This window comes from Trifolium pratense, linkage group LG1, assembly GCF_020283565.1.
Source record: "Trifolium pratense cultivar HEN17-A07 linkage group LG1, ARS_RC_1.1, whole genome shotgun sequence".
NCBI lineage: Eukaryota > Viridiplantae > Streptophyta > Magnoliopsida > Fabales > Fabaceae > Trifolium > Trifolium pratense.
This window is the reverse complement of record NC_060059.1, coordinates 23,647,600-23,659,660: the sequence shown is the minus strand read 5'-3', so window position 1 is coordinate 23,659,660 and position 12,061 is coordinate 23,647,600. Positions and strand designations below refer to the sequence as shown.

The window sequence follows — 12,061 nt, the reverse complement described above, 5'->3', positions numbered from 1 at the left end:
TTCAAAATAAACCTGACCCTCCAATAACTAATACAAAGAAGGAGTGGAAACAAAAGAATGAAGAGCTGAAGAATGATACAGCTTGCATCAAAGGTGATGATACTGAAATTAATGAGGTAAGTTTAATTGCTCATACTTCTCTTAGATTCTCATCAAGAGAAGATTGGTATTTTGATAGTGGTTGTTCCAGACACATGACTGGAATTGAAAGGTATTTGACAGATGTAGAGTCTTATGCAACCAATTTTGTGACTTTTGGAGACGGAGCAAAAGGAGAAATTAAAGGTATAGGAAAGCTAATTGACAATGAGCTACCTAAACTTGACAATGTTCTTCTTGTGAAAGGATTGTCTGCTAATCTGATCAGCATCAGTCAGTTATGTGATCAAGGTATGAAAGTAAATTTCTCTAAATCTGAGTGTTTGGTTACTAATGATAAAGATGAAGTGTTGATGAGAGGTGTAAGGTCCCAAGATAACTGTTACTTGTGGGTTCCTATAAAAACAACTTATTCTTCTACTTGTTTAAAAACAAATGTTATGATGGAGTCAATAAATGTGATGATAGATGACTCAGCAATTGATAAGGTGACAGATGTAGAGACTATTACGGCAACATCTGACCAGCAGCTAGATGTATCTATCTCTGAAGTATTTAATTATGAACTAGATAATGTCCCAACAAACAAATGTCCACCAATCAGAGTTCAGAAGAACCACTCAAAGGAAATCTTTATTAGAAATCCTGACCAAAGAGTTACCATAAGAAGATCTACACATGTAATTTCCAATTCTTGTTTTGTGTCAAAACTTAAACCCAAGAATATGAAAGAAGAAGCTCAATCTGCAAAATTAAGGGGCAAATTGGGAGTTTGCCTATTTGAAGATCAATAGCAGTTACTGCATGGGGAGCGTGCAACAATTATTTTCTCCCCCCTCTCACATATGGTGCACGCTAATAAAGGGAAATGTGATATGAACTCTTCTGCATATGTTAATGTTAAAGTCATGATTAACTATGTGATTGATTCGCTCAAGGAAACTGTTCTTGAGACTGATGTTGTGCAAGATGTTGACACATCTTTGGCCCGAGAGAATAAACAGGGTGAAACTGTTCTTGAGACCGGTGTGGTGCCAAATGTGGTTACACCTATGGGACTTGAGACTGGTGTTGTGCCCAATGTTGCTACATTTGGGGCACCTGATACTGTGGTGGGTAAGAATTTTCCGGATACCCCTGGAATGACTATTGGTAACTCTGGTGCTAATATTGTGGGACACTCTGAATCTGATGAGAGTATGAAAATTGCTTCTGCTGAAAAGGATGAAAATAAAGGTCCTGAAGTGGTTGTTGTGGATGACTTAGTGGCTGGTGACAGGTCACTAAAAAATGCACCTAGTACTGGTGTTGCAGGAAGAACAAGAAGCAGAGCTGGTAAGAGTGAGGTAATTGCTAGTACACCTGTACATAAGTCTAAACCAGACAAGTCTGCTAAAATGACTGGAAAGAAGGTTGTGACTGGACCCCCTAGAACCAAGAGCAAAGTGATTCCAACTTCTGAGGTGAAAAAGAAGAATTTAAAAAGAAAAGAAGCCCCTTCTAGTGAATCAGATTTTGAAAGGGAGACAAGTGTAGCTACATCTGGTGGCACATCTAGAAGAAGTGTGAAAGGAAGGAAGGTACATGTGACTGTTCCTTATGCTCCTCTGGATAATATCTATTTTCATCTGGAAAATGGGTCAGCAAGGTGGAAGTATGTGTACCACAGAAGATTGGCTCTTGAAAGGAATCTTAAGGAAAATGTTTTTAAGTGCAAAAATGTTGCTGATGTTATTAAACATGCAGGTTCGATGAAAACAGTGTCTGATCTAGGCAACTGTTATGACAGGCTGGTTTTTGTGAGAGGCAGGTGTGTTCATTTCTCTCCCTCTATAATCAACAAATACTTGGGAAGGAGTGATGAGGAAGTAGCTGAGCTGGAAGTCACAGATAATGAAATCTGTAGAACAATCACTGGGAATAGGCTGAAGCAATGGCCTAGTCAAATTAAACTTTCTGCATCTCAACTATCTCCTTTATATGCAATTCTGAATAAGATTGTTGTTGTTAATTGGGTTCCTACCACTCATTCCAGTAATGTAGCCAAAGAATTGGGTAGGTTCATCTATGCTGTTGGAACAAAGGCCAGGTTTGATTATGGTGCTTACTTTTTTGATGCTACCTTGGAACATGCTGTTTCTTTTGCTCTGCAACTGCCCATAGCATTTCCAACCCTGTTGTGTGGTATTATACTTGACCAACATCCAAATATTCTTGTGGATGCTGATGGTGCCTGTAGAAGATCAAGTGAGCTGACTGTTAGTAAAAAGTTACTGTCTGGGACACATGTAGATGCTGGTGTAGGTACATCTGCTCAGCAAATGGCTGGCACTCTCACTAAGAAGCAGATGATAGCTGAATTGACTGAGACTAGCAGATCCCTTGAAGAAAGGAAACACCAGATTGATCTTGTCATAGCTGCTCTCAAGGCTGAGGAAGAGGCTGATCAGGCTGAGGATGAGCAAGATGGACATGAGGAGGACGAGGATAGTGGCACTGATGGTGAAACTGAGAAGATGGAGGAGGACTCTGATGAAAGTTCTTCTGCCTGATGTTTTCTTATTCTCTGATGTACTTTTGGTTTTTCTTTTGTTACTTTTGTGGGCTATGCCCTGGATATTCTAGCACTTGTGTGTGCCTAATTGTCTGTGATATGCGCACTCTGAGATTTCTGTTTTTGTCTGCTACTCTGTGGTTGCTATGAATGCATGATGTTTGTCAAAATTTGTGGCTAAAAAGGGGGAGTAGTGATCTGTGTGTTGTGTTTTCTGTGCATGATGTGTGGACAAGTGTACTGACATCTAGGAGTAAGTGCATGCGTGTACTCAGGGGGAGTAAGAAGTTTAAGGGGAGCAGTTGTGGTGCATGCTAGTAGTAGTAGTAGTGGTAGCTTATGTCTGTGATGATCTACTATGTTACTATGCATGTGTTGAGGGGGAGTCGAAAATTCTTTCTCTGTCTGTTTTTAGTATGCATGAATTCAGGGGGAGTGTGAATGATTGTATCTCTTGATTGCCTGAATATGTATGATGACAAGTGCCATGCCAAGTGTGATGGCATCTGGACTATGAGTACCTGAATATGTATGATGACAACTGCCATGCCAAGTGTGATGGCATCTGGACTATGAGAATCCACTATTCACTGTGACTGAGAATTTATTTTTCTCAGATAAATTTGGGAATTTATTTTTCCCTGATGATCTTATGTTGAATGGATGTGCTCTAACTAATAGGAGTTTATTTCTCCTATCTTTGAATCCACTTTGGGAGTTTATTTCTTCCTTGTGTTGTTCCATGAGGCTAGTTGTGTTCATTTCTGCTGTTGCATGCCTTTGATGCTACTTACCTATCTTGGAAGTAGTCTTACTATGTGTTACTTTCTTTCCTAGTTGTGTGATCATGTTGACTCGAAGGAAAGGTGATACTATATCTCTCTATATATTGGTCTAATAGTGTTTTAGCCAAAATTTGCCAAAGGGGGAGATTGTTGGGTTTTTGTATGTTGGCTACATTTTGCAAAAACATCTGTCAGCCAAGTGTTGAGACATATGTGCATACATCAGGTGCTGAGACAGATGTAGGTACACATTGGAACAACACCTGTGTAGTCTGACTGCGCGCCAGCTTGCATTATTATTTTATATCCAATCTTTTGAAGATTTGCTTGGAGAATTATTTCGTGGTTACTTATACAACAAGGCGCACGTGGTCTATTTGTTTCTGAAGGCAGCCGAACCCTAGTTCTATTTTTAAAAGGAATATAATTTTAGAAAATATATTATTTGATTCAAAAATATGTTTGCTGCTGCCACAAGGTTTTGAAGACCTAATTCTGACTTGGAGCCCAAGATGTTTCACACCTATAAATACGAAGACAAGTGTGTGGTTTTGCGCATCAAAAACTGTGTTATTATAAAGTGTGTGTTCTTAGGGTTTTAGAGTTTTTATTGTGAGCCTTTCTTGTGTCTCATTGATGCAAGCTTAGGACCTGAGTTTATTGAGTTGTAGTTGTGAACTTCTCCTAAGCTTTGAAGTACGGAGTTAGTTCTTAAGTTGTGTTCGATTTGCTCGTAAGCTTTTAAGCAAGAGTAAATCCTAGTTTCATAGGAGGGTGTCTCCACCATTGGTTTGTTAGAGTTGTTATTAAAATCCTTACTAGTTGTAAGGTTGAGGGAATTAAGACGGGGTCTCATATCTAGGAGTTCCTATGTAGAATTAGCACAGGTAGTGATTAGGCGAGAAGTCGTAAACGGGGCGTTTGCTGAGGGCTTTGAACTAATACTATTATAGTGGATTCATTCCTGGATTGGTATCCCTCAGAGTAGGTGACGTTGCACCGAACTGGGTTAACAACTCTCTTGTGTTATTTATTTTACTGTCTTTGTTATTTGTGTTCTGTGTGCAGACAAGTGTAGACACACTTTGCTCAACACCTGTCTATTGCGTGACAGACGAGTGTTGATACACTTTGCTCAACACCTGTTTACTGTGTGCCAGGAATTTCACATGTGTAATTGAAGAGATATGGCCGCGTATAAAAGTTGACCAACAACTTTGTATATCGTAAAATTATACTCTCTTCGTCTCAAAATATAAGGAAAAATTGGTCAAAGAAAGTTGATGTATTTGGTTAAAAATTTGGACTAAATACATCAACTTTTTCTCATCTTATATTTTGGGACAGAGGGAGTAAGCAATATTATAAGAATGATTCTTGCTAACATGTGAGCTATGGCACATGTTAATGAATTCAAAAGTGAAAAATTTGCATTGAAAATAGTAGTATTTTGACTTTTACAAAATTGAATGCACGGATTTTTAGGCGAATATTTCTATATTTAGTTTCTTAGCATGTGCCTTAAGGACACATGTTAGCTTTCTCCTATAAAAATTGCAACAAAATAAACAATAAAAAGTTGATATTCAAAATATTATTAATGTACAAAAAAATAATAGTAATGAAAAGAATATTATTTATGCATGTAATCAAATATTGCCTTTTATTCTAGTCTTTTACACCTATAAGTAGTCTATCTATTGTTAGTTTCTATTCATCAAAACTAAAACAAACATAAATTCTTTTTTGCATCAACTTTATTTACAATTTATAATGGCTCCAACATATGATTTTGTTGTTTTGATAAATGCTTCAAAAGAGAGGTGGAACTTGATGGTTTGGGTTGTGAGACTATGGTATGTTAAATATCTTGCTTCCAAGAAATTACCATTTTCAATGGAAATGGTAACGAGGGACAAGAATGTAAGTGTTTTTTCAAGCAAACTCCTTTTTTTTTTTTATTGTTTGATTATATTAATCAACTATAATATTCAGTATTTCTTATTATGTGATGGTTTTTCGCAAGTGCACGAAATAATCGTCAAGTAGTACAATCGAATATCGTCCACGAGGATTGTCTTAAACCACAACGCAATCGAGTTTACTTAGTGTAGAAACAAGAAACATAATTGGGGGAAAATGATCATAGAATTTCAATCACACACTTAGCAATCGTAGAAATTGGAGGTAATTCGAAGGTTAAAGAATCGATTGGACCTTTTCGGATCATCCATTCACACACTCAATTGGTAAACATGTTCAATCATCTATGAATTAAGTAATTTGTTTCAAGAATTGGATTAACAAAGTGATTATGCTCAATTTCTTGATGCATAATCCTCTCACTATATCACTAATCTCTAATCTCTTAGGTGAATTGGTGATTTAGTGAGGTTTTAAGAACTCTTAATCCTAAATTCACAATCGATGGTTCAATATCTCTAAAGTCACCACTAATTGCTCAATTGTTCTTAGATCCATGACTAATTTCCATTCTCATGATACAATTAATCATTCAATTCATCATAACATTGGTCAAATACTATGAAGCTTTAAACATCAAGAACAATCAATGAAACTCAATACAAATTCATATAGAAAGAAACAAATATTCACATTGTTCAATTGAGGTGGAATGGACTCCCCTCAAGCTCCAATCATGGAGTTTAGTTACACATCATTGATCTAGAAACTGCCATGAAAAATGAAGATGCAAGCATGGTGGATAGAACTTCAAGCTTCAATGGAATCTTGGAGTAAATCCTTGGATCTGAGCTTTAATTCTTCAAAAGTACACCAAATTTCGTAACCTTTTTCCCAGCTGATCAGGTTCCTATTTAAAGTTTTCATCCTGTCAGATCCACTGCGCCGCGCGCAGGATCTGCTGCGCCGGACGCAGCCAACAGCCACAAAACTGCTTTCTATTTCCTTGAATTGCGCCGGACGCAGCACCTCCTGCGCCGGACGCCATACTTGCTGCGCCGGACGCAGCCTTCCTGCGCCGGACGCAGAGAGCAGCAAGAAACCATCTGCTAAAGTAGCATAATTGCGCCGGACGCAGCTATAGCTGCGCCGCGCGCAGGTCCACAACCAAGCATATACTACTTTTCTTGTTCAGCACTCCATCCTTCATGGCATGCGATTTTCCATGATTTAGACCAAAATCTTACATAATTTCCTAGTTTTTGCCTTGAATTAGCTTGGATTGACTTGTAATGACTAAGCGTCATCACAACCCCAAACTTGAATCGTTGCTTGTCCTCAAGGAACTATGTTTAACCTATGCACAAACACAAACATTTGACAGCATCCTTGCAATACTTAAGTCACAATTGACTAAGAACATACCTGGACAGTTCAATGATCCACCGGCAATGCAACTTTTCTTTACCTCAAGTTCAATCAAGGCAATTACTAGACTTTTTCACAATCTTGTACCAACTCAATAATCACTTCACACGCTCACCTTCTCTCAACTGTTTAAGGGTATTCACTCTTATCAACACTCTCACAACCCTTTCAACCATAAGCTTGTAAGAATTCTAATAATCGATCAACGAGCAACGACTTTGCACCTTTTGAGGACTTTCGGGTTGTAACGGGGCTAGGTTATTGAAGGGTGGATGGTTTTGGGAAAGTAGGTAGAAAAACTTGAAGCTTGTAACATCACCTATGTCAAACAAAGTGGATAGCTCCCCCCCCCCCCCCAAAATTCATCACTTTCATACTAGAGAACTTCATTTTTTTCAAAATATCATTTTCCTCATGCAAATGACTTCACAAGGCGTGAAGTCAATCCATGCTCAATGTTCTTTGTCTCTTTTTGTTTTCACAAATAAGTCCCTCAACACATAGTTTCTTTATCATGGTCTAATGCCGTTTGCATTCTCTTTATTCATTAGCTTTTTTTTTTTTTTTTACCATTTCATTTCTTTCATGAGGGACTTCTCAAAAATCTCTTTTTTTTTTCTTTAGTTCTCTAGTACCCCACCCCAAACTTCATAGGTTGCAAATCCCAAGAGCAACCCCAAACTTAATGATGAGCATTGTGCTCTAATCACAAGTTAGGTGATAGCTTCAAGAAAATCATCTTTTTTTCTTTGTTTTGTAAAAATTTTGTGGGTTTTCAAAAATAAGTAGCATCACCATACATTTCTTTTCATAAGGCTCAAAGGGGCTAGCAACGGTTAATAATATTCAAGGGTAGGCTACAAGGCTCAAGTTAACAAACAACTTGCCTCGGTGCATAAGTCATAGCTCTCAACCAACTAAAAGAATGCAAACAAGTTCTAGAGAAGAGAAGTGAAGTGGAACTCACATAGTCAAGAATCACGGTGTTTGGCTCAATTCCTCATGGCTTAATGGCCGGATTATTGAGCAGCACAAGATCGTGAAAGGTCCGTAGCTTGCCTATCAATTCCTTTAAGTGCAAAAATATGTTGCACTACAAGTATTGTAACACCTCGATTTTTAAAACCGAAAAAGGGGTATTATTTTTTTTTCTTTAAAACAACACGCTAAATAAAAAGGAGCATGCGTGAATGCTCTTAGGTAGCTCAATCATTATATCACACAAACAGATATAATATACAATACTGAATATTGTATTACAGGGCTTCCGAAAAGCAAGTGTGTACCTAAATAATTTTACAAAACAAGATTACATGTCTGAGTATAAAATACAGTCATCCGAATGAATTAGACCTTAAGCCTAACAAAAGCTACAATCTAATCTTCCGCATACTCCACGAAGTCCTCGCCGTCCTCACGACCCACAATCTCAGACGGGAAACCATCGTCTGGGGGATAACCCGTTCATGTATTCAAAATTAAGGGTCACCACAAAATATAGGTATATATATATATATATATATATATATATATATATATATATATATATATATATATATATATATATATATATATATATATATATATATATATATATATATATATATATATATATATATATATATAACCGGTGCGAGAGAGTATACAATTACCAAATACCACAAATACCAACTGAGAAAGCTCTTTAAAACACATAGCCTAATGCAACCTCTAATGAATGAGTGTATGACAACCATCACTGTTTCATAACCCTCTAACCCCAAACAAGACGACAAATACCAAACCCCAGGCGAAGCCACTCAGAACAACTGCGGTACAACCACTACAGGTCGAATACCGACTAGAACAACTGCGGTACAACCACTACAGGTCGAATACCGAATAGAACAACTGCGATACAACCACTACAGGTCGAATACCGACTGAAACAACTATGAACGCATGAGCATGCGATACTCCTATCCATACTAATGCAACAACTTACATGATATGTAATTTCCACAACAATATATATTCAGTGAAAAGATAGAAATAAAGTGATGCCCTTACCTCGTGCAAGCTTCCGACAACCAACTTACACTATGCAAACAACATCCGTCGCTCTCGCCCTTAAACAAAACGATACTCGCGCAATTCTACAATTCGCGCGCCCTAAAAATAGTGAGCGAACAATCAATAAAATATTCCTCACATAACCTATCGAAACGAAACCTATCCTCAATACTCTAGAGGGGTTTAGGGGACTTTCCAACATTCTCGGATAGTGATTTCGAGACTTCCCTAATTGATCAAAAATTCACACCAATTCTTTTTTCAAAACAAAACATAACTTATACCTCAAACTATAAGTTTCCAAAATCCTTTTAAACAAACAAGTCCGAACCAAAACCTTTCTCGTCCGACTTATAACAAAATACTTTTCGTGCGTATGTAACTAAAACGTTTTCACAATAGTTCACAATTGTTTAACTCTTTTAAACACAATTTTCGACAAAACAATTTTCAAACTAAAATTGTCATAACTCATTCAATTCTCATCCAATCGAGACGAGCCATACGCCAAACTCTTCGTCTCGAAAAGACGGATCAAATGGTTAAGTTTCTAGGATACGAAAACAATTTTAAAGGGACGAAAATACCCCTGTCCAGTTCGGCCAGAATAAGGAAACAAGGCTAGCTTCCACAATTTTTCATTTTAAACACCATGGCCTTGATCACTTAGTTCCCAAAATCATTTATTTGCACAAACAAACACTTTTCAAAACACAAACCAAAATTCTCAAAGGTTTTTCTTATGAACACCAAGAACAAATTTCTTGTTTTTCAAAACAAAACTATTTTCCAAACATCCATTTCTATAAAAGCTTCAAAACAATACATTAAACACAAAAACTAAAACCATTTTCCATGTTCTTGATCAATTAGAAATTTTCATCAAAACCCTAAACTATGAAAATCTTAACAACTCATGGAACACAAAATAACTAAGCCTAAACATGCTAGTTAACCTCCCATGAACAACTTCTAAGGAACAAAAACCATTTATGAACATAACCTTCTGATGAACATAAATTATTATCCAACAAACTCTTATGAATTAAAGCCAACTAAGAGGAAGGAAAGGAACTAGTTACCTTAGAGAATATGATCCTTGCAATCATATGTTTCCAACAAGCCTAAAATGGAATGATTTGGACAAGAAATGAAAGTTTGGTGAAGGTTAGGAATGATGATGATGATGGCCGGCCACAAGGAAGGAAGAGAGGAAAGAATTATGATTTTTGTGTTAAGTCTAAAAGCATGCCAAAGTCTTCTATTTAAAGAAATCATAAACAACTAACTATGGTTCAAAGGTTCTACTCTAGTTCAAGCCACTTGCTTAAGTTCTCATGACTTTTTTCTTACAAACTTATCCAACAAGAAATTGTGGGAATATCTTCTCCCACTTGACCACTCACCAAACCGCCCTATTCTTTGTCACTTGGCTCATTGGGCCTCAAGCCCACTTGCACGATTCGCTCGCGAAACGCTCCTAACTTACGCTCGCGCTAATTAATTATTCGCCGCTTAATAATTTAATTATAAATTACGCCCTCGCGAAATAAAATAATTAAATAACGAATAATAAATTTTGGGGCGTTACAAGTATCACAAATCTCCATCCAAGCATATAAGAGACAATTGATAAAGTAAGTCAAGCAAAGATAATGTCAAACATTTGGGCTAGTCCACAAGCTAAATAAAATTCCATAGTACAAGCACGCAAGTCAAATTATAGGTAAAGTCATCCAAGCAATTCAAAACAAATTATTACAAACTAAAAGCATAAGAACTAACAACTAAGCAGTCAAGTAAGAGTAGTAGGAGAAGAGAGATAGAGAGCTGTAGCGATCGAATCATCAAGCTCAAGAATCCGCTGGAGGGTCGGTGCTCATGTAGTCGGTGAAGGATGTGGTTGTGTTGGGATCAAATCCATCCATACCAAAGAATTCACGTTCCGAGAATAGCTCCCTTTCCATTTCTGCTGCAGCCGCCTGCTCAGCCATATACCTCGCGTCACGGGCTTGAATCTCCTCCCTCCATCGACTGGTGTGGATGATCTGCTGAGCATCTAACACATTCCTCTCGTCCATCAAATGAGCGTCCCACGCCTCTTGAGTGGGATAGAGAGAAGCAAATGCCGACGGTGGAAATGACTCCCGGTAATCCATAGCCTCCGTGTAGAGCAACGATTGCGTGTCATAGTACATGTTTGGCAACCCCGCTCGCCGAGAGAGCTCAATATTGTGAAGGAGGGAGGCCAGCTCATTAATGGAGTTAGTGTAACGCGGCATGGCTGAAGCCTATGGTTCCTCCGGCACTTGTTGTTGATCCGGATGAACCCCTCTCTCGAATTGATCCATCTCCTCTTCTTCTTCATCAGCTTCTTCCCTTTCCACTAGAACCTTGAAACAATATTTCTCACAAAGAATTCAGCCCACGCACGAGCCACCGGCTTGAAATTTCTCAATTGTATCTTTGTAGGAAGAGTGGTGGGTGCACCCTTATAACATGGGGTACCGGGTAGAGCAACAAAGTCTCGGACTACTCTCCTCCCCGGTTCATCCGCCACTTTCACTGCCTTCTTCTCTATCTTAAAAGCACCCTCAGGTACTCCTGCGACTCCTAAAAATGAGTTGAGAGCCTCAGGAGAGTAATCCACTTCATTTCCACGCACATATACCACAAAATTGCTTCCAGCCCCAAGTGATTTACTTGCATTAGCGTAAAACTCTCTAACCAAAGTAGCATTCCCACTATCCTTTTTCTTTTGACATATATGATTCAATTTCTCCCACTTTCTAGCAATAAGATGCTCATGAATTTCAGGGACCCCATTCAACAGATCATAATCAAATGCCTTCTCCCGATTAAAACCAAATTCGCGAATCTTTACATACCTTGCCATTCGTTCTTCACAGAAAAACTTGTCGCTGAATGGTTGCAACAACGAAGGCCGAGGAGTGTCAGAACTACCGATGTTGAATACCGGAGCAGGTGGTGGTGCATGTGAAGAGCCTCCATGACCCGATTGGGAGCCAACACCCTTAGAGAGTTTTTTCTTCTTTGGGGGTTGTTGTGGTGGATCAGTGTTGTCTGATTTCTTCCCCTTCCCAAGGAGTCTAGTAATTCTTGAAGACATGTTGGATTTTGAGTAGGGGTTTGGTGAAAAATGGGTCAAGGAATTTGTTGGGAAACAGAGGACTTGATAGAAATTGAAGTTGGGAAGATG

At 38.2% G+C, this 12,061-nt stretch overlaps 1 protein-coding gene across 5 annotated transcripts in view; it reads right to left on the bottom strand.

Moving 5' to 3' along the window:
- Nucleotides 1–10,095, bottom strand: part of LOC123910082 (phosphoribosylformylglycinamidine cyclo-ligase, chloroplastic/mitochondrial-like) — a 37,368-nt gene extending 27,273 nt beyond the window's left edge. For 2 of the 5 annotated variants that reach the window (XR_006810128.1, XM_045961129.1), the window contains exons 1-2: nt 9,924–10,095; nt 8,839–8,940 (exon numbers count right to left, since the gene is read on the bottom strand). The gene's annotated coding sequence lies outside the window, so the exon portion shown is untranslated. Of the gene's footprint in view, nt 1–6,011; nt 8,238–8,838; nt 8,941–9,923 lie in introns of those variants that run through there. The other 3 variants (XR_006810127.1, XR_006810129.1, XR_006810126.1) reach the window with 3 other exon arrangements.
- Nucleotides 10,096–12,061: the final 1,966 nt, after the last annotated feature.